We start from the raw sequence: 25,048 nt of genomic DNA, 5'->3' as shown, positions 1-25,048 counted from the left end.
TCTATTCGAACTTGCAACTCTATGTTGAATTATTGTCCTAATATAGTTTCGAGGGTTAAGGATTTAGGGACTCTTCCCCTTTCGATGGATGACCTACTCAAAATGTTGAATGATGAGGAGGCTTTGTCGGTTAAGGAATTAGTTGGCGCATCAGTCTTGCTTGAGAAATTGACGAGGTATGATTCAGAAGGAAATTTGGATTTGCATGCTTTTTACTTGGCATCAACATACATTATCCTATTGTAGTGGATGGAGGAGTTCAGGCGTAGGTTAGAATAGAGGAATCTAGAGAGTTTGAGTTGAATAAATAAGAACATGAAGCTTGTTATTGCTTGGATGAGATTGTGAAAATGAGAAGAGAAGAAATGAATATGATGGGTGAGATACAGAAGAAAAGAGGAAGAAGATATTAATTTTTATAATAGGACTATTTGTACTCTTTATTCTTGTGTAGTTTCTCCAGAATTTCTTGTAACGTGTCATGTTTCATTGTTTAGTTGATTATACTATGTGTTCTTATGGTTTGCTTGTACTTAGATCAAATTTTTTGTATTGTGTCTATTTAATGATCAAACTTTAATAAAATGTATGATAACTCTCCTCATAACATGTTAACTCTCCTAATAACATGTTCACTTTTCAGTTGAACATATTAACGTTCATCATAATTTGTTAACTTTCATTGTTACGTGTTAACTTTCATACTAATATATTAGCTTTATTCATAATATGTTAACTGTCAGTTGAACATGTTAACTTTTACCAGAACATGTTAACTATAATAGTTATATGTTGAATTTTAACTGAACGTGTTAATTTTCCTCATAGTATGTTAACTTTTCATACTGAATGTTACCTTTCATTGCTTTATGTTAACTTTCATCCAAACCTGTTAACTTTCGCTACTTTATTTTCGTAGAAGTATTTAAAAAAGCTATGACCTAGTATTTTATCTCATCCTAGATTATGAGAAGCGAAGTGTGTCAAGAGATAAAATCGAGATATTACCACCAATTACTTCTAAAAGAAAGGGAATAAATAGAACTAGACGTATAAACAACAGAATAATTTACAAACATCCACTAAAATGTTCTCGATATAAAGCTGAAGGTCATAGGCAAGCTAAGTATAACGTGTTTAGCAGAAAGTTAACATAATAGAAAGTTATTGGACCCTAAAGGGGGGTGATTAGGGTCTTAAGGTTATAAATGTGCAATAAAAATAAGGCAAGCAAAACACCATAATAATGAACAACAAATGTAAAGGAGATAGAGTGAGAAATCGTTATCCAAGTGACGCGCGATGTGTTAACGAGGTTCGGCCCGCTGACTTACATCCCCGCTCCCCACTCTCGAGGAGAATCCACTACACAACCCGGGTTGGAAGCCGGAACTTCTTCTACACAATAATCTCCACAAGATCTCACAACTACACAGTTGATCACCACAAGATCACACTCCCACACAGTTGATCTTCACAAGATCAAGCTCTCAACAGTAGTAATGGTGTAAAAACTCTCTCTTTACAATGTCCCTATGGCAAGGAGAAAGATTACACAGAAGCTGGGATGTGAACATAGGAAAACACAGAAAAACAGGTTTGAAATTTTTGGCTCTCAGTAAAATAAAATATCTGGTTTTTCAATGGCTTGGGACACTTGAGGAAGAAGGAGTATAGGGGGTTTAAATAGGAGAAAATACAACTGTTTAAACCCATACCCTAATCCCCCAAATCTAGGAAAAATCGACGCAGAAATCTGTACCAAAAGACCGTTTGAAAAAAAGCGGCGGTCGACCGTACAATGTTCGCGGTCGATCGCGAGCCAGCTCAGAAACGAAGAAATTTTCCAAAGAGTTCTGCGGTCGACCGTGGGAAATTTCGAGCTCACGGTCGACCGCGACGGTCGACCGCAAACTGATACAAACGAAAACACTGATTTTGAAACTCTTAAAAATTCTGTAAAATATTTAATTAACTTCTAAAAATTGTGAAACTTTGTAAAATGTTTTTAATACTAAAAACAAATTGTTTGGAAAATAAATTTTGTGAATAGGTCCTCATACTTATGAAAAATGATATTTTGTGAAAACGCTTAAAACTATAAGTATGAAAACATGTGTGTGATATCCCAATAGCTTCAAATGAAATCTAAACTACTTGCCTACATTCTAGCACTAGAGAAAAAATAAAAACTAGCTAATATTCTCACATAGAATACAATTCCTTGAGTCTTGATATAGCTTGAGTTGATGAAGCTTCTTATTGCATTTGGTGTTCTTGAATAAACGTTGCTTCATCACTATGCCTCCTCCTCCTTTGGATATCATTGTTATAATGCATATTCCATCCAATCCTCCATGTATGGCACTAACATGCTTGATATATATATTAACTACATTATCACTCAACAAGTAATTAGTACCGATAATGGTGGTTGTAAAACATCATCAAAACATAAGGGCTAACAAAAGTTACCTTTCATTTTAGTAGTCAAGGTAAAGCTAATTGTAACTGAAATTAAAGTTAGCATAGCATTAAAGTTAACATAGCAGAATAATTTACAAACGTCCACTGACATGTTCTCTCCCCTCTCTCTTCTCTTGCTTAGACTCATGTAAGCTCAAGAGAACCTTTATTGTGGATATTAATTTATTTGTGTAAACAGTTGTTGTGGATGACAAACATTACAGCAAGCTTGACCTTTATTGTTCTTATTATATTTCTAGTATTTTTGTTATCATATATTTACATGTTTTGTTTGATACAACATATCCTTCTGGTTATTATGATACTGTCAAATCCCATGATCAGCAAGAACATGACTCGTTTTCTATGTTAACTTTAACTGCTACATGTTAACTTTTATCATTATATGTTAACTCTCTTCGTAACATGTTAACTTTCAGCTTAACATCTCAACAAGAACATGATCAGCAAGAACATGACATGTTTTCTATGTTAATTTTAATTGTTACATGTTAACTTTCATCATTATATTTCAATTCTCTTCGTAACATGTTAACTTTCAGCTGAACATGTTAACTTTCATCATAATATGTTAACCTTCACTATTACATGTTAACTTTCACTATTATATGTTAACTTTTACCATAATATGTTAATTTTCTTTATAACATGTTAACTTTTAACTGAATAGATTAATGTTCAATATATTAATGTTCACCATAATATGTTAATCGTCACTATTACATGTTAACTTTCACCATAATATGTTAACTTTCTTCATAACATGTTAACTTTCAGCATAATATGTTAACCTTCATAATATGTTCAATTGATTATACTACGTGTTCTTATGGTTTGGTTGTACTTAGATCAAAATTTAATAAAATGTATTGTGTCTATTTAGTGATCAATGTGTTCTTATGGTTTGGTTGTACTTAGATCAAAATTTAATAAAATGTATTGTGTCTATTTAGTGATCAATTTTGGTGTAATTAGATCAAAATTTAATAAAATGTATTGTGTCTATTTAGTGATCAATTTTGGTGTAATTTATTACGATTGTATATGAAATGTATTGTGGCTGTCATGTGAATATGTACAAATTCATTCACATTGAAATAAATTTCATTAAATTACAGCCACGCTACATTTCATTAAATTTTGATCTAAATACAACCAAACCACAAGAACACATAGTATAATCAATTGAACATATTTATGAAGATTAACATATTATGATGAAAGTTAATATGTTATGAAGAAAATTAACATATTATGGTAAAAGTTAACATGTAACATTGAAGGTTAACATATTATGGTGAATGTTAACATATTTAGTTAAAAGTTAACATGTTATGAAGAAAATTAACATATTATGATGAAAGGTAACATGTAATAGTGAAGGTTAACATATTATGATAAAAGTTAACATGTTCAGCTAAAAGTTAATATGTTACGAGGAGAGTTGACATATACTGATAAAAGTTAACATGTAACATTTAAAATTAACATAGAAAACAAGTCATGTATCATGGAATTTGACAGTATCATAATAACCTGAAGGATATGTACATATTATGTACAAGTGTATGAGATTTAATAGTATATCGTAACTTGAAGATTATGTACATAATCTATATATTATGTACACAACAACCTCAAGATTATATACATATTATGTACCTTAATATTGAAGTTTTGAAACACATAATTTATATATAATCTTCAGTTTATTATGTACATCAAGTTATATTTGAATGAACTTGTACATATTCACATGACAGCCACAATACATTTTACATACAATCGTAAATAAATTACACCAAAATTAATCACTAAATAAACACAATACATTTTATTAAATTTTGATCCAATTATAACCAAACCACAAGAACACATAGTATACTCAACTGAACAATGAAACATGACAAGTGACTCCCCAATGGCCTTGCACCCTAAGCGCAAACCTCACCGTCGGGCCCTAGTCATCCTATTCCTAAGCACAACACTCTGGGCCCTACCTGACTCCCTAATGACTTGTACCCTCTGTTCGTGCTCACAACCAAACACTCGTCATTTATAACCATCGGCATGTAGTAAGTACTCCCATCCAAAACTAGCGGGCCCGCGATGCCTTTTTTCATACGCTAGCAGCATCAACAACACACATAGCTAGCTTGAAAGCATCCTAGAGGGTGGTGAATAGGATTTATGCTAATCTAATTCCATTTATGCCAATTAGAAACTTATTAATGTAATATCCTAGCAATAAGATACACAATGAAATATATGCAAGGATATACAAACAAATATAAACAATATGGTGGATGAATTAAACAATAAGAGAATGGCAATAAGGATGAACAAAAATAGATGTGCTAAGCCAAACTCAAACAAGCAATATGATCACGGAGTTCAGACCTTCCGTCCTACGTCTCCGTTCCCCACTCCCGGGGAGAATCCAATATATAACCGGGTTTTCAACACTCACCCGAACAATATTTACACCTCACACTCAATTTTCTAGCTCACCGAAAACTTTACAATCCACACTCTACACCCTCTAAGTATTAGTCTCTAGCCCGTGTCTCCCTCAAGTGATCGGATTTATAACCTCTCCCTAGGTTTTACTACCGAGTCACTCCTCTTGGGATGACCCCATCTCTCACCACACACTTCTCTTAGTGTACAAGTGTATTACAAAGTGATCTCACAAATTAAGCACAAATACAACAAATTTGTTCTCTATAATGGATGAGAACTTTATGTAGACTCACACTCAATTGTTACAACTCTCACAACCCCAATAATACTATGTATGAGAATACTTAAACTCAAGTGGATGTGTGTAAACAATGAGTAAAATCAAAACTAAACTCAAATATGAAATCTAGCTTAATAACAATGATAATTAAACAAGTATATAAATGTAAAGCTAGAGTTCGATGTAGGCGTCTAAAAATACCTATAGGTGTCTGCACGTAGCTCGAGATGAAAAGAAGGTGATGAACGTCATCATCCAAGTTAAGAAGGATTATCCAAGTGACCAAACACGCCCGTCAGTCAGCTCGCATACGTCGGTCTGCTCCAAGTGACCGAACGAGCTCGTCAGTCAGTTCGCGTGCGTCGGTCAGCTCCAAGTGACCAAATGCGCTCATCAGCCAGCTCATGTGCGTCAGTCAGCTCCAAGTGATCGAACACACTCATCAGTTAGCTCGCGTGTGTCGGTCAACTCCAAGTGACCGAACGCGCTCGTCAGTCAGCTCGCGCTCATCAACCAGTGAAGCATACAAGTCAACAAGATAACCAAATACGTAAATCAGCAGAAAGTACAAGTCCGGGAAAGTCAAGAAACACCAAAAAGCTCAAAAGAACTCGAAACTCGCGTGGCTCACGGGTGCCTTCTTATTTTGATGATGATTTATAAACAATTTACTACTAATATTGTTTGTCTAGTGTTTGTGCATTCCTATGTTTTGTAGACAAACAACGTAAGTTGGAGGATGGATGGAATCGAGCCTTAACGATCATATCAAATGGAGGTTGGTGGAATTGTGGAGTGAAGCATCGTATAATTCAAGTTCAAGATCCAAGTTTAGCTTCATCCGCAACGTGTACCAAGTTGAGCTACAATGAAGATCAAGATCAAGCTTGGGTAATTTAGTTTAGGATTTATATTATGTGTGTTAAGTACGCTAAGCTCAATTATCTATACACACACATCTATTGGTTTCATAGTATATATATAGTTTATATATATACATACATGTGTTTTTGGTTTTTATGATATTACATACTCTATTGTGTTTTTAGTACTTATTACATAGAATATGTAATTTTGTGAAAATATTGTCTTATTAGTTTATAGACTTCAATATCAGTTTATACATGTTTTACTAAGTCTATAAAAACATTTTACAAAGTTTCAAAAGTTGGTTTATGTCAAAACGTCAAAATTCAAGTATCTCATATTTTCATGTTTTGAACTATTTTGTAAAATGATGGTATTTTTTCATTTGGGAGGTCCTTTCTGAAAACCAGTCATTGTAGCATATTTATTATCATATCTACAATCATTTCCCAAAGTTTTACATTTTTTGGAATTTATTTGATATTTTTAAACAACGTTTTAAAATCAGCAAATCAGGTTTTGAGTATGTCAGTTTTCGGTCGACCGAACCGGTCGACCGAACCTGAGTTCTCGTGCTCACTGTGCGACAGAGAGTCTGTCGGTCGACCGGTCCGGTCGACCGAAAGCTCCATCGGTCGACCGCACCGGTCGACCGACGAAGTCTCTGCTTGTTTTCTTTTGTTTTCGACCTGGATAGCGGTCGATCAAAATTTCCGTCGGTCGACCGAATGATTTCGTCGGTCGACCGAATGATTTCGTCGGTCGACCGCCGCTCAGTCTGACTGTTTCCAATGGCTAGTTTTGTTACCGTTGGCTGGAGTTTTTGGTCTTTTGTTTTGGGAGTTTTGGCTGAGATTTCAAGTGGGTATAAATACCCTATTGCTGTTCTTTTTCAACCAAGCCAAGAAGTTTTTAAACAAGGGTTTTAAAAAGAGTTTAAGCTTGTTTAAGCGTGTTTATGGGTTGGTTTAAAGCAGTTTTAGCTTTCACAAGTGGAGGAGATTATCTTATTGTTTGGGCCTCAAATCTCCATCTCTCCATCTTGATCTAGAGAAGTTTTCCTAAACTCAACTCTAGCTTTTACTTATAATTATTTGTTAATTATCAATTCTATTAAAGCTAGTTTTATATTGAGTTTAGATTTGATTTTATTTTACTCATTGTTACACACACCCACATTGAGCTTTTAGTATTTGCATACATAGTATAGTTGGGTGGTGAGAGATTGTAACTTTGAGTTGTGCTTTCATTGTGTTCTCATCCATAGTTGAGAACAATCATTTGTTATATTGTGCTTATTGTGAGATTCACTTTGTAATACACTTGTACACCGAGTGAGGAGTGTGTGGTGAGAGTCGGGGGTCGTCCCAAGAGGAGTGGCGTCGGTTGACGTGCCTAGAGAGAGGTTGTAACCGAGCACTTGAGGGAGACACGGCTAGGTCCAACACTTAGTGGGTGTAGAGTGTGATTACAATAGTGTGTTGATTATAAAGTTTTCGGTTAGCTAGAAAACCGAGTGTGAGGTGTAAACGTTATTCGGGTGAACGTAGAAAACCCGATTGTGATAGTGGAGATCTCCTCGAGGTGAGGAGCGAAGACGTAGGTCAAGTGGTTAGACCGAACGACCAACACTTAGTGTGTGAGGTGTGATTACATAGTGATTGTATTGTGAGGTGTAAACGTTGTTCGGGTGAACGTAGAAAACCCGGTTGATAGTGGATTTCTCCCCGGGAGTGGGGAGCGGAGACGTAGGACGGAAGGTCCGAACTCCGTGATCATTTGATTGTGTTTGAGTGTGCTTTGGCGTATTTATTTTTGCATTCATCTTATATCGCCATTTGTGCATTGCTCATTTATTTCATCCACTATCTTGTTTAGATTGTTTACCCCTTGTGTTATTTATATATCCTTGCATATATCTCTATCATATAGGATATATCTCATTGTTCATATTGCTTATCCTAGCTCATATATCTTGTGGTATTTCATACTTGCTAGGATAACTTGTTAATTAGTTTTAATTGGTATTTAATCGGATTAGATTAGCATAAGACCCTAATCACCCCCCCTCTAGGGTCTAACAATTGGTATCAGAGCTTGGTGCTCTTTGATTTAAGGTCTAATCGCCTTGAGTTAAAGATCCAAGTTAGCTTATTGTGCTAATCTATTTTTGAGCTTTATTTGTATCTTGCTTGCATACATTTTCTTATTATGGACATACATTGTGCATCTTGTTTAGGCTATGATCCTATTGTTGCTCCTAAAATAGATAATCTCCCATATGACCAATGGTGTTCTAGATTTAACATATTTGTTAGATCTAAACAATTCGATTTATGGGAAGTTATTGAAGATGCTTATATTATACCCACTTCGGAAAAATCCAAGTGGAGTAACAATGATAAAAGAATGTTTAATATGAACAAGCTTTTGTTAGAATATTTGCTTAATGCCTTTGACTCATCCTTTTCTAACAAATTTGTTCATTTTGATAGTGCTTACAATTTATGGAAATTCATAGAAGCACATCAAGGCAACTTGGAGGAAATCCGACGTAGTTTGGAGGATTGTTCTTCAAGTGAGTGTGGAGCATCATCATGCACACGGCCACTAGGCGATAGCCCTAGTGAGGTTTGCGAGTTCGAAACCATAAATGATTTACCTAATGATGAACTTGCTTGTGCATATGATAGGTTAATGCATGCCTACACTAAGTTGCATAATAATTTCATTGATCTTAAAAGCAAGCATGTTAATTTAAAATCCGATCATGAATTGCTAGCATCAAAATTTGATACTATTGCTAAAGATAATGTGATCCTTAAAGAAAATAATGAAAAATTAAAATTGGATCATATTACCTTGAGTTCCAATGTTGCTAGCTTAATTCATGAGAAGAATGATGCCATGTTAGAAGTAGAGTCTATTAGAAGTAAATTTACATCATTTAAAAATGATCATATTTGCTCTACTTCTATTGACAATGCTTCTATGCCTAATGATGAGTTGAACAATATTAAAAATCGCATTTCATCTTTAGATTCAACTCTTAACACATGCATTGTTAATAACAAGAAACTTATGGACTTATGTGCAAAGTCTCGTGCTAACTCTTCAAAACCAAGCACTCACTATGCACATATGTATAGCAAAGTTTACAAATGCTCAATTTGCGGTCGTAAAGGCCACATTGCTAAATTTTGCTATGATGCACACAAATCTTCTAAGACTAATGCCTCTTGTGCATCTCATAAGGCTTCTTCATCATACACTCATGCACATGCACATAATGTTCATCATAAGCATGCTAGTGTGTATCATTGTGATCTTTGTGGTCGGTTTGGCCATTTAGCAAAGTTTTGCTTTGATTTGAAAAGGAATTCTAGTTTGCCAAATGTTTCTAGTAGACCACAAGTGTTTGAATGTGATATTTGTGGTAGATTTGGTCATTTGGCTAAGTTTTGTTATGATTTGAAAAAATGTTCAAACTTACCAAATTCTTCAAGTAAACCACCTTTGTTTAATAAGGTTTAAATTTCTCAAGTAAACCACCTTTGTTTAATAAGGTTTCTCATTTGCAAAATAAATTTAAAAGACAATCTTCAGTTGCAAATGATTTTCGTGCACGCTCACTTGGTCAACACAAATCTTTTCACTCTTTTCATTGCACGAATTGCAATCGAAAGGGTCATTTGAATGAATATTGCTTTGACCGTGTTAGTGCACCATATATGCCCAAGAGGGTTCATAACCCTAGGGCTTTGAGCTTCATTGATAGGGGTCATGTCCCTAAATCTTTTGGTACCAAGAATACTTGGGTACCAAAACAAATTTGATTTTAAACCAAGAACTTTAGTGTTTTTTTTTGTCTTGGTTTTGAAAATTATGTTTTAAGATCTTTTGGTTATGAAAACAATTTTTTCTTTTATCAAATCCTTTGTTTTCATGATTATTAGTTTTGATTTTGATGAGAGGTTTGTATTTATATAACCCTCCGGAATTATTGGGTGTTTATTCCCAAATCATGTTTACCGGATGTTAAAATGATTATATGGGTTGAAACAAGCTTAAGAGCTTGATATATTTTTGCCTCTCTTGAAATTCTTTTGTCAAAGAGTTTGTTTTGATTTATTGCTTTGAATTCATTATATTTCACTTATATGATGATATTTATATGTTTGTGCTTATGGATCATCTATTCGTGCCTTATAATGTATTCTATGAGTGGTTTGATCAAGTTATGTAAAGAAAATTTTCCTTTGATCAAACATCATTTTTGGATATAAATTTTGTCACTTGAAAACTTTTTTCATGGTTCTCATGTTTTCCTTTTCTTTTGATTTCATAAATCTATCTTTACACATGGTTTTTATGGTCCTTGATATGAGACACTATTTTTCATATTGATATATTCATATGTGTTCTCATTATCTCTTGAATGTGAGTGATTGTTAGCATATCTTTTATGCTTGCTCACATATTTGCCATGATCTTTATTTCATATATTCTATATGGCATTTTGATAAGGGGAGCAATCCCTATGTATTTCTTGTTTTATACTCACCCATGCTTATAGGTAGGGGGAGCTTTCGCTCATTTCTTGTTTTATACTCACCCATGCTTATAGGTAGGGGGAGCTTTCGCTCTCTTCATTCCTTTGTCCCATTTTTGATGTTTTCAAAGGGGGAGAAATATTGTGAGTATATGTATATTCTTTCTTGTTTATATGCATGTGAATTATAATTTATATATTCATTTCCTTTCATGCATATATCCTTTTCGTAAATTGTTTGTCATCATCAAAAAGGGGGAGATTGTTGGCCTTCTTATTTTGATGATGATTTACAAACAATTTACTACTAATGTTGTTTGTCTAGTGTGTGTGCATTCCTATGTTTTGTAGACAAACAACGTAAGTTGGAGGATGGATGGAATCGAGCCTTAACGATCATATCAAATGGAGGTTGGCGGAATTATGGAGTGAAGCATCGTACAATTCATGTTCAAGATCCAAGTTTAGCTTCATCCGTAACGTGTACCAAGTTGAGCTACAATGAAGATCAAGATCAAGCTTGGGTAATTTAGTTTAGGATTTATATTATGTGTGTTAAGTACGCGAAGCTCAATTATCTATACACACACATTTTATTGGTTTCCTTGTATATATATGTAGTCACATATATATACAACACAAGTTTTAGTTTTCATGTTTATAAAATGTAATTTTGTGAAAATATTGTCTTATTAGTTTATAGACTTCAATATCAGTTTATACATGTTTTACTAAGTCTATAAAAATATTTTACAAAATTTCAAAAGTTGGTTTATGTCAAAACATCAAAATTCAAGTATCTCATATTTTCATGTTTTGAACTATTTTGTAAAATGATGATATTTTTTCATTTGGGAGGTCCTTTCTGAAAACCAGTCATTGTAGCATGTTTATTATCATGTCTACAATCATTCCCTAAAGTTTTATATTTTTTGGAATTTATTTGATATTTTTAAACAGCGTTTTAAAATCAGCAAATCAGGTTTTGAGTATGTCAGTTTTCGGTCGACCGAACCTGAGTTCTCGTGCTCACTGTGCGACAGAGAGTCTGTCGGTCGACCGGTCCAGTCGACCGAAAGCTCCATCGGTCGACCGCACCGGTCGACCGACGAAGTTCTGAAATGTTTTAAACAAGTTTAAAGAGTTTTAAACAAGGGTTTAAGTGAGTTTTAGTGTTTGTTTGGTTTGAAGATTATTTTCACAAGTGGAGGAGATCATCTTCTTGTTTGGGCTTCATATCTCCATCTCTCCATCTTGATCTAGAGAAGTTTTCCTAAACTCAAGTCTAGCTTTTATTTATAATTATTTGTTGATTATCATTTCTATTAAAGCTAGTTTTATATTGAGTTTAGTTTGATTTGATTTACTCTTTGTTTGCACACACAACCATTGAGCTTATTGTATTTGCATACATTATATAATTGGGTTGTGGGATAGTGTGACATTGAGTTGAGCCTAATTGAGTTCTCACCTTGTTAGAGAGAACAATCATTTACTGTATTTGTGCTTAATTGTGAGATCACTTTGTAATACACTTGTACACCGAGTGAGGAGTGTGTGGTGAGAGTCGGGGATCGTCCCAAGAGGAGTGGCGTCGGTTGACGTGCCTAGGGAGAGGTTGTAACCGAGCACTTGAGGGAGACACGGCTAGGTCCAACACTTAGTGGGTGTAGAGTGTGATTGCAAGAGTGTGAGTTGTAGAGTTTTCGGTTAGCTAGAAAACCGAGTGTGTAGAAGAAGTTCCGGCTTCCAAACCGGATTGTGTTAGTGGATTTCTCCCCGGGAGTGGGGAGCGGAGACGTAGGACGGAAGGTCCGAACTCCGTGATCATATCTTGTGTTTGAGTGTGCTTTGGCGTTTATTTATACTTGTGTTTATATTTCTTGTCGCCATTGTCATTAGCTCATTATTTATATGATCCACTATCTAGTTCACATTGTTTACCCCTTGTGTTAGTTTATATATCCTTGCATATATATATATTCATCATATAGGATATATCTCATTGTGTATATTGCTTATTCTTGCTTATAACTCTTGTATATCTATCTTGCAAGAATACAACTTGTTAATTAATTTTAATTGGCATTTAATCGGATTAGATTAGCATAAGACCCTAATCACCCCCCTCTAGGGTCTAACAATTGCGGTCTATCTCGCGCAGTTCCGAGCCCCAAACGCATTTTCGATTGGTTTTTTACTGTTTTCTCGGGATTTGTTTGTTCCAGAGCATCTCAACTAGTTGGATATCATCCACTAACATGGTTAGGTTGTTATCAACTGAAGATATAGCTAAATCTCTCATTCTTATCCAAATACCCCCCTCATCCGAAGCCCTATAATTATAAGCCTAGGGCCTCCTTTCAGAGAGGGCAGAATTTTATCAAGAGGGCGAGGTGCTGCTGGATTGACGAGTCAAAGGAGCACGAATTTACAGCAAAAGCAAGTTAGACCCCGACGAACTCAGCATAAAGAGGAAGGCTTTCGAAGGATCTGAACCCGTATTTACCCCCGTCCGTTCCTTGAGATTAGGCTTGGTCTTAATCTCGAGAAGAGTTACTGATTTTGCTTGGTCGATTTCAGTGCTTCAAGCGAATACTTCCTTGGTGAAGTAGGAGCTCCATTAATTTTCTGACAACCGGATCTAATCCGCGGTAGTCCACGGATATCAACATCTCCGGTACAAGCGAAGACCCCACGCAAGCAAGAGTTGATAAACAGTTCTTGTGTTTATTTTCTAGAAAGTTGTAATCTTTATTTTTTATTTGAATTCATTGTAAACGATCAAAGTTATAATGAACTCGATAATGAAAACTACTTTCGATGAAAATAAACGGGTGACCACAGGGGAGCCAATAGTCTTGCTGCGGAGACTGTCATGTCGCAACCTCGGATCCACATCCCGGTTGATAAAGAGGTCGAGTACGAGTTCGACCAACAGAATTTCGAGGAATGTCTATCATCCTCATCCTCTAGATCCTCCGCCCTTCGCAAGCGTAGGAAGATCAATGCCCCCGTTGCTGCAATAGCTACACCTCGCAATGCCCCTCCGGCCTCCAATAAAGTCGGAGCTACAAATCTGAACTCCTCCTCAATCAAGGAGTTGAGTACTGAAGGCACGCATAATTTTTCAAAGAGAGCTCGCCAAAGACAGCGTCAATGCCTCGCATGCCGATTCGCTAAGATTTTGGAGCCTTTTGACAGGATCTACTACGATGCAGATCTGAAACTCAGAAGGCGTCAAGTGTTGCAGCAGCGAGCAAACACCCCCTCCTCCAAATCATCAACAAGTGAATGGATCCAAGTCAAAAGAACTCGTTCAAATCTTGAGGAGCGAATCCAGAAACGCCACGCATTTCTTACCCACGCGAGAATCCTTGTGCAAGAAGACAAAAGATTGCAGAATGAAGAAGTGGAAAAGAAGCCACAAAGACTGCACAAAATATGGAGACCAAAGTCCAAGACTGCGGCTGAAAAGATCAAAAAATTTGGGTCACTCAAGTCTGACCCTCTAAGCCACGGGTCACCTAAGTCTGACCCTCCAATCCGCTGGTCACTTAAGTTTGACCCTCCAAGCCGTGGGTCACTCAAGTCTGACCCTCCCAGCCACGGGTCAATCAAGTCTGACCCGCCCAACCGCAGGTCACCAAGGTCTGACCCGTGCCAGGGCCAAGACAGGAAACATTCTGCATCTATTTTTTCGGTTCCATCGAGTTCCGCCCCTACTTCAATTGATCCTGCACCTTCGGTGAAGTCCTACGGTAACACGGACTTGTCCCGACTCAAAATGACAATGGCGAAACGCCTAGGTCCTTTACACGAGGATCAAGGTAAAGTTCCAATCAAAGAACACTTGGGTTCGGTGACTGAACCCCGAGCAACTACTCGAGCTGGGGGTCGCACGCGCCCTCGCAACAAGTTAGAGCCTTTCTATGGGAAAACTCATATAAACGACCATTTCGGACTGCGAGTCAATGTCCAAGAGCCCGTTGATGTCCCACGCTCACAAATGTGTAGCTCAAAACGTGTGACTCTTGAGAGCGCTAGCAAGACGTCGAACCCCTAGAAGGAAACGTTTTCATCTAACGACGATGATGTTATACCTAGGAATTCGTGCCAACACACGATAGGTTGCTCCAGTAATTATATCGATGAGTTGTACTATCGGGTTAGGGGTACGAATAGATCTTGAAAGAGAGATACCCTAGAGATGGACTTTTATTATCTGTGTGTCAAACTTATCAGGGCAGTATTCTCAACGTGTAGCTGCCCTAAGACCGCTCCACAGAGGGTCTCAGTATTCCAAAGGCTTTCCTCTGAAGTATCAAAAACCAAGCCAAAGTGTTTTCGCAAGAAACGATCAGTCGTTCAAGATGACGAACTTCCAGAAGTCACAATTAACATGGGTGATAGAGGAAAGTCAACTCGACCTTCTAGTTCTGACCCACTCATATCGCATCGTCTAATCCGGTTGCGATTGGGAACCATTAGACAAAGGGATACCAGAAAATACAAAGGGGATTATTCTCAGATGATGAAGCATCAGATGCTAACTCTGTAGTCATTTCTGACAAAATGGTATCCAACCCAGGACAATCCTGTGAAGTGTTTATGATTAACATCAAAGAAGTAGCCAAAATGGTTGAGGATGCTTTAGCCAAGCAGAAAGAGAGCTTCACGTTCGAAATGAAAATGGCTATGATGCAGATAAGAGAAGAGCATGGCCAACAGATTCGAGTCTTGTCGAATCAGATAGGTGAATCCAGTCGTCACAACAATGTTAGCCAAGCAGCTAGCGATTCAGATGTGGATGAACACCTTAATGCTGATAACCCTCCCATTGACCAGAACACTGGGGTGGCCCTACTAAAAATAACGACGCTGGGAGTGGTCCCAGTGAAGATGATAATGCCGGGGGTGGCCGCTTTGTTCCTCTTAGAAATCATCTAAAGCATGATACAGACGAGGATGAAAAGATGAAGGACCTCAAGAGCAAAATCAACGCTCTGATGTCTGCTCAAGAGGTGAAGAAGACCGGTATTCTGTGTCCTTACCCAAGAGAGTGGGAGTCGATCCCATATCCGACGAAGTTCAACCTGATTAACTTCACGCCGTTTGATGGGAAGGGTTCGTCCACTTAGCATCTGATCTACTTCAAGTCTCACTTGGGCATGATCTCCGGCAATGAAGCATTAATGGTCCGGTCATTCGTGGACACCCTTCGCGGGCCCGCCTTCGATTGGTATCGCCATCTCAAGCCTGCAAGCATCAACAGCTGGGATGACCTGGAGAACCTGTTCCTCACTCACTTCTTTGATGATGACATCAAGGTGTCAATCAGGATACTCTTTGATGAGAAACAGGAAGACAACGAGACGGTCGACGAATTCGTCAAGCACTTCAGGAATAAGTCGATGAACTGCCGAGATCCGATCAAACAGGACTTCATTCTCCAAACCTGTCATAACAACCTCTCTTTAGACGTGTTGGAAGTTATGGGAGTAGCACAATCCAATGCCTGAAAATAGTTGAAAGTGCGCAGAGAATGTGTCGAACGCTTCCTCAGAAGGAAGAAAGCCGAGAGAAGCCAACCGACGGCTAACCCTCCGAACTCAAGCTTCGTCTCCCGTGGTAAAGGAAAGGCACCTACAACAGTTATTGAGGTTAATCAGATGTCACAATAATAACCCCGAAGATAGCAAAAGACTTCGGATCCGAGACTCCAAAAAGAGTACTCCTTTAAGGACGAAGACGTTCCAGCCATTTTTGAATCCCTCCTTGAGAACAACAAGATCAAGCTACCACCTATCGTAAATCAGGAGGAAGCTGACAATACTACGAATCCAAAGTACTGTGTGTATCACAGGAGGATCCTTCATCCTACCAAGGCTTGCTTTGCTCTGAAAAATAGCATCCAAACTTTGGTTGAAGCTGACGTCATAACACTAAATTAAGCCGAATGCAGAGTCCGACAAGTATAAGAGTATAAACTGTTCCTTTTGATATTCTGAAGAGTATACGAATATAAACTACTTCTCAATCCTCCATCAGGTGTATAAGGTTAAACTTCTCCCTGCATACTCCAATAGGTATATGAGTCTAAACTATTTCCTACCTTTGACGGAAAGCTCCTGGAGAATCTTATATTCTTAAGGATAACCCGAACATACGATTGAGAATAATGTGCTCCTCATTAGACCCAGTTTTGCAAAGAAAGCTGGGGGTGGATAATTTATGTAATGGGAAGTTCCCGGAAGAATGTCACATATAATATTCATAGGGATAACCCGATCATTATAAATAAAGTGATAAACACTAAACTCCTGCTATGTCCATGCACTCAACACTCCCATTGTTAGAGTCTGGACATAGTATTCGGAATTTTAATCTCCTGATTATTGACAATTGTCAAACCCCTCCGTGTTAAGTATTTATTACTTAACATTAGGAACCCCCCTTTGAGTGATTTGTACGAATCAACACTCCCGATGTAATTTGCAGTCCCACTCTCACTGTTCACTTGGTCAAACCTTCCTATAATTAGGACCACAACCAAAATCCCCTCTCGATTTCTCCAATAAACGAGAGGTCCACAAATCGAGCAATCAAACCTTCCTATAGTTAGGATCACCTTAAACCTCCCCCTTAGTCAAACATTCCTACAGTTAGGATCACAAAACCAACATCCCCTCTTAATTCCTTCCATGAACGAGAGGTCCACTTTCAAATCGAGTGATCAAACCTTCCTACAGTTAGGGTCATCTCTCCACTTTCAAATCGAGTGATCAAACCTTCCTACAGTTAGGGTCATCTCAAACTCCCGCTTGGTCAAACCTTCCCTTCCTACAGTTAGGGTCATCTCAAACTCCCGCTTGGTCAAACCTTCCTACAGTTAGGACTAAAACCACAATTCATTCTCGATAAACGAGAAATTCATCTTTAGTTTGGTAATCAAACCTTCTGATAGTTAGGATTATCTGAATCTTTTCGATTCTTGGAGTGGAGATCTCACTCTTAGTTTCACCTTCCCGAATTCTTGAAGTGGAAATCCCACTTTGAGTTTCCTTTGTAACTGGAGATAGAATATAAAATTCTTCCTTTCCAGTATCGGATTTGTCTTTGTCCCAAGAGAAGACACCATCCTTCAACTCCAAAATCCATGCTTCATACGCATGGGGAATTTTATCACGAATCCTAAGTAGGGATAAGTCAACGCCTAACACGCATTATCGGTTTAGTCTTTCGCCGAGTGAAAAAGACACCAGAATCCAAGTCTGAGGAATTTTGTCCCGAAGCCTAAGTAGGAATAAGTCAGCGCCTAACATGCGTTGTTGGTTAGTCCTTAAATGTAAAAGGGACAAAAGCCCACATATTCGATATTGTGGTAGGTTGTTATTAATAACACCATAATCCGTGCCTTATATGTACATAGAATTTTATCACGAATCCTAAGTAGGGATAAGTCAACGCCTAACACACGTTGCCGGTTTAGTCTTTCGCCGAGTAAAAAAGACACCAGAATCCAAGTCTGGGGAATTTTATCCCGGAACTTAAGTAGGGATAAGTCAGCGCCTAACACGTGTTGTCAGTTAGTCTTTAACCATAAAAAACAAAAGCCCACATATTCGACATTGTGACAGGTTGTTATTAATAACACCATAATTCGTGCCTCACACGTACGGAGAATTTAATCCCGAATCCTAAGTAGGGACAAGTCAACGCCTAACACACGTTGTCGGTTTAGTCTTTAACCGAGTGAAGAAGATACCAGAATCCAAATCTGGGGAATTTTATCCCGAAGCCTAAGTAATGATAAGTCAGCACCTAACACGCGTTGTCGGTTAGTCCTTAACTGTAAAAAGGATAAAAGCCCACATATTCGACATTATGGCAGTTTGTTATTAATAACACCATAATCCGTGCCTCACACGTACGTAGACTTTTATCCCGAATCCGAAAAAGGGATAAGTCAGCGTCTAATACGCGTTGCCGGGTAGTCTATTCCTGTAAGAAAGATGAAGTCTACGTATTCAATATCGTAGCGCTAAGAGAGTTAACTCTCTTAGCACAACGTCACATATGGAACGGACTTAAACAATCCGCTTGCTAGCCCGACTCAAACAGTAGTCGGTAAAGGCACGTCAAATCCGTTGATGGCTGAGGATTTACTAAAAATTTTAAGTCTACGTCTAACACACATCACCGAGTAGTCTATTCTCGTGAGAAAGACGAAGTCTACGTATTCAATATCGTAGCACTAAGAGCGTTAACTCTCTTATCATAACATTACATGCAGAATGGACTTAAATAATTTGTATTCTAGCCCGATTCAAACGATAGTCGGTAAAGACTCATCAAACCCGTTGATGGCTGAGGGTTTGCTAAAAATCCTATATATGTGAAAGTCTCTAATGCATCAGCTTCATTAGTTGGTCTCGTGACTTGAGAATCTAATAACTTCGGGATAAGATCCATATCTACAGACGAAACAACATTAATAGTTGGTCCTACAGCCCGAAATTGGGATCACCACGCTCCAATGCCTTAAGAGCTTAAACTGTGTAGACTCCAACAAACGTATGAGTATAAACTGTGTTAAACGTCGGTCAACGCATTACAACATAGGTCAACGCTGGACAACGCGTTACAATAAAGGTCGATGTTGGTCAACGCATCGACAATTTTGCCAAAATAAAGCTAAATTCCGGATTAAAGGATGATTCCAAGGAGTTCAATTGTGATCCAAATATGAATTCTCGACGAAGACGATCAGTTCAACATCAACTCAATTACACGAGCTAAATCCAAAAATTTACTCAACAACTTCGGTTCGAGACTTCGACAATGGTTAGGCGATAAACGCAGTACCGAAAGAACTTTATCTGCTCGACAAAATACTGAGTAGACTAAAAGCTGAAGAAGTCAAGAATTAAAGCCATTCATAGGTCCTACGTGATCTCCTCAACATAATATTGAAGAGGTTGAAGACAAGTTCTATCTTATCCAAAGCATTTCAGACTCTTTTATGAAAGAATGAGTCTGAAATACTTTGGAGGGGGTATCTGTAGGCGTCTAAAAATACCTATATGTGTCTGCACGTAACTCGAGATGAAGAGGAGGCGATGGACATCATCATCCAAGTTAAGAAGGATTATCCAAGTGACCAAACGCGCCCATCAGTCAGCTCGTGTGCATCGATCTGCTCCAAGTGACTGAACCAAGTAATGATCTTGATCTTCAATAAGATCTTCTTGGTAAACTTACGGATAAAGCTTAAACTTGGATCTTTAACTTGAATTGCAATGCTTCACTCCACTATTTCGTCAACCTCCATTGGATATGATCGTTAAAGCTGGATTCCATCCATCCTCCAACTCATTGTTTGCCTAGAATAAATACAAAAATACAAACACTAGACAAACAATATTAGTTGTAAATTGTTTGTTAAAACATCATCAAAATAAAAAGACAAGGCCTAACAACTTTCCCAACTTCTATATCCTAGTAAAACAATAGAAGGTTCTTCATTATTCACAGCAACACACAATGAAGAATACAACACAAACAAAAATGACATCAATGAGCTATCAAGAACTTCAATATAAAAAAACTCAAATAATGCAAAACCTGTCCAAGTATACTTTATGATGTATCAGTAAGATTTGCCTCAATCCTATAGCAAATGAACAAACAAATGAAGGAGTTTGAAGTGTAAGATTCAACACACAGATTCCTTTGGCACATGCCTCATGTTTTTTGCTTCATCTCTTTGATCAAGTCATTAATAATCACTACTCTGGCCACCAATAAGAGCCACATCCTAGCACTTAATTTTGGCTTTCACTTTCATTGCCTATTGTACATTTCTATTTTCCATATCAATTCATATTGCTTATAGCTGCCAATCCCACCCTTATTTATATATTTCAATAGAACTGGGTATGTATAATGAATCATGCTACTGAAATTTTAACTGTTGTACCTTGAATGTAAAAATAAATATTCTTGATGCTCATGCTTAAGCGTCGATGGCTTTCACTTTTTAAAACATTCTACAATAGTATCATTTACAATTTATGGGTTAGGAAATGTTAAATTAAAATTGTAATACGATAAAGAAAATGATAAACACAGATGTCCTCACAATTACTTTGAAAAGTTAGTTGATCACTTATAGATAATAATCACAAACTAAATTTCAACATAAATATTCCAACCCATAAAACAAAACTTTAAACTTGCAAACTATGTAAATGTCCTAAGTGTGCATATACGTAATGAACTGGTAAAGTGCATGGGAATGACAGAGTCCTGGTTGTGAACCAAGTGGTTGAATATGCTTCAAACTTGTGATTACATAGGTTTGTACTATGTTCATGATCTAACAGAAAGATCTGTTCTTTAACTCATCATCCCGATAGACAAGAAAAGTATATCCTATAGATTCATCTGAAAGAAGAAGCGGGAGTTGGGGGAGTACGCGTACTGCAAAAGTTGTATGGTTCAAAATTTCTTGCATCTATTCGACATCAATAATGAAAAACAAAGTGGTTGCAATTCATGTTCATTAACTTCACATAAAAAGCAGAAGAAAATACACATGCCTACAAATATGGAGAAAGCATCAAAAGCCCAAAATCGATAATAACATTACTTCTCAGGAACTCAAGTATTCAGTACTCAATACCCATTAATAATAGACCTAAAGAGCTAGCCTTTTAAAACTCAAAACTTCACTATACCCAAGCGAATTTCTACTTCTAGACTCAATCCAATCTCTGTAATATTAAAGTAAGAGAGAGAGAATCTTGGGTAAATTTCCCTTAAATTGAATATTGAGTATGCACATATATTTATACAAGTAGAGGAGTGTGAGGTTTGTTCTCCCAAGCAATATGGGACTAAAACCCACTACAATACACTATTATCAACAGCCCCTTTCAAACTCATGTTGGATCAAACAAAGTGAGTTTGCGTACAAGAAACTGGAACCGATGAACAGGTAAGACCTTTGTAAAGAAATCTGCAAGCTCGTCAGCGGATGAAACATGAGGAAGTAGAAATGTCTTGTCCTTGATAACTTGTTGACGGACAAAATGAGCGTCGATCTCAATATGTTTGCTCCTTTCATGAAATACTGGATTATTAGCAATTTGGATGGCACTCTTATTATCACAGTAGAGAGGAGTAGGAGTCGTAACAGAAATGCCGAAATCATTGAGAAGGCGACGAAGATGAATAATCTCTTTAGCTGTTGTGGACATTGCACGATACTCTGCCTCAGTACTGGAAAGAGCAATAACATCTTGTTTCTTACTTCGCCAGGAAATAAGGGAATCACCAAGAAATATACAATAACCTGTGGTAGACTTTCAAGTAGTTGGATCACCAGCCCAATCAGCATCAGAATATGCACAAAGCTCTAACTTAGATGTAGCAGGAAACAAAAGAGAGCGAGTGCTAGTACCCCGGAGGTACCGAAGAATCCGTAATAAGACAGCATAGTGTACAGAACGTGGAGCACTAACAAATTTACTAACAATACCAACAGCATGAGAGATATCTGGTCAAGAGATACACAAATAGACCAACTGGCCAACAAGATGTTGATATCGGGTAGGATCAGATAGAGGCTCACCGTCAGTAGAGCAAAGTTTAACATTCTGCTGGAGTGGAGTATAGACAGTTGCATTATCAGTTAGCTCAGCTTGATTTAGAATATCTGAGAGATACTTTTGTTGAGACAGTAATATACCCTGCGGGCCTTGAGAAATTTCTAGACCAAGAAAATACCGAAGAGATCCAAGATCCTTCATGTGGAACTGTTGTTGCAACTGAGATTTTGCGTATTGTATACCTGTCATATCATCACCTGTAATGATCATATCATCTACATAGATGAGTAATAAAACTCTGCCGTGCAATGTAGTATGAACAAATAGAGAAGCATCTTGATGACTTTCTATAAAGCCCGTTTTGAGCACGACATCGCGAAAACACTCAAACCAAGCGCGGGGTGCCTGCTTGAGACCATAAATAGCACGGCGAATGAGACATACATGTCCCGGAGGAATATTTGACCCTGGAGGTGGTTGCATATATACGGTCTCTGATAAAGAGCCATGAAGAAAAGCATTTTTGACATCCATCTGGTATAAGGGCCAACGATGAGTAGCAGCGACCGCAAGGAGAGTACGAACAGTGGGCATCTGAGCAACAGGAGCAAATGTCTCCTCATAATCAATACCTTGTTGCTGAGTAAAATCTCGAGCCACTAAACGAGCTTTTTGACGTTCAATGGTGCCATCAGGACGAAACTTGACCTTATAAACCCATTTACTGCCAACAAGAGAGATCCCAGGAGGACAGGGAACAACATCCCAGGTATGAGTTTGCTGAAAGGCTTGAAATTCCTCAGCCATAGCCTGTCGCCACTCTGGAATTTGAACTGCCTCTTGGAAGGACTTTGGCTCAACAATAGTATGAATGGCAGCAAGAAAGCTATGAAAGATAGGTGAATAAGAAGTAACGGAAGCATACCGGGCAGGCATGACATGTGGTCGTTTGCCTCGACGAAGAGTAAGAGGAACCTCAGGCGGGGGAGATGCTGGCGCAGGTGCGTGGAGATCAACAGTATTTTCTGGAGTGAGAGTTGTGTCCACGGGATATGGATTAGATAGTGTAAGAGAAGACTCGGGTGAGGAAGAGTCAACAGAAGAAGAGGGAGAGATGTCAGGGAGATCTCGAAAGGAAAATTGAGGTGAAGAAGTGGGTGATGCAGTTGACGGGGAAGCATGATCAGTAGAGTGGAGGAAATTAAAGTCATCAGAAGCAGAATAATATGGAGAATCCTCTTCGAACTGAACATGACGAGATATATGAACTCGACGAGTTGCGGGATCATAACAACGATAACCTCGATGTTCTGAACTAATTCCTAAATAAACACAAGAAACAGCTCTGGGAGACAATTTATCACGTTCGTGAGATGGCAGAAGAACAAAACATCGACAACAAAAAACGCGAACTAGATCATAACGGGGAGGATGAGTATAAACACGACTATAAGGAGTAGCACCAGAAAGAGAGTTAGATGGAGTGATATTAATGGCATGAGTCGCGGTGAGAATAGCCTCAGCCCAAAAATGACGAGGAACAGAGTAAGAAATGAGCATTGATTGAGTAGTATTAAGGATATGACGATGTTTGCGTTCAGCAACACCATTTTGCTCATGAGTGTAGGGACATGACTGTTGAAAGATAGTCCCATGAGAGGACATGATAGAGCGCATGGTAGAGGATAGGTACGCTTTGGCACAATTAGAACGAAAAACTTTAATACGAGATTGTCATTGAGTGAAAATCATAGCAGTGAAGGCTTGATAAGCAGTAAGTACGTCAGAGCAGTTCTTAAGTAGGTAAACCCATGTAAAACGAGAGAAATCGTCGATAAAGCTAACATAATATAAGTAGCCAAATGAAGAAGGCAAAGGAGCTGCCCCCCAAATATCAGAATGTACTAAATCAAATAAGGAAGTGGATACAGATGTACTCATTTTAAATGGTAAAGCAGTGAATTTTGCCAATTTGCAACCAGTACATGACTCAATACTATAACTAGATGATACAGGACCAAGTACTCCAGACTGAATAAGACTCTCCAGCCTTTTATTACACACATGACCAAGTCGTCTATGCCATAAATTGGCAGGAAGCGAGGTAGAGGGTTTTGACGAACAAAGAGAAGCAACAAGAGAACGTGGACGTATGGACTCTGGAAGGTGAAGATATTCCAGAAAATACAGTTTGTGCCTCCTACGACCCGCCCCAACCGTCTTGCCCGTCTGTGGATCCTGCACAATACAAGTATCAGAAGAAAATGAGACAAACAGGCCCGCCATGCATAAAGAGCTAATAGAAATTAAATTCAAGCACAATTGTGGAGCCACATAGACGGGACCAAGTGTTAGACGACCAGATGGATCATTTTGTGGGGTAATAGAGCCATACTGAGTAATGGACAATGGTTGTCCAGCAGCTGTGTAGATAGGAGGAAGAGAGGATGAAGTAAAGACAGAGGATAAAAGTGAGGCATTACAAGTCATATGAAAGGAACAACCAGAGTCAAAAATCCAGAGATCATTCATACCAGAGACTGAAGGATTAGCTGAAGAACCAGCAAAATGCATACCAGAGAGTTGTGCGGCGGATGTAGAGGTGATATGTTGAAAAGCATCAAGTTGACGGCGAAGACTTTCAATAGCTTGAATAGTAGAGTCTGAAGTAGTAGAAGGTATAGCATTGGCCAACAATCCTGGTGTACGAGAGGGTTGAGACTGAGGGGGTCGCCGACCACGTCCAGTACCTGAGGAACGTAACTCAGGATGAAGCTTGAAGCA

The sequence above is a fragment of the Asparagus officinalis genome, chromosome 3 (assembly GCF_001876935.1).
Source record: "Asparagus officinalis chromosome 3, Aspof.V1, whole genome shotgun sequence".
NCBI lineage: Eukaryota > Viridiplantae > Streptophyta > Magnoliopsida > Asparagales > Asparagaceae > Asparagus > Asparagus officinalis.
The sequence above is the reverse complement of the archived record's forward strand: the minus strand, read 5'-3'. Positions refer to the sequence as shown.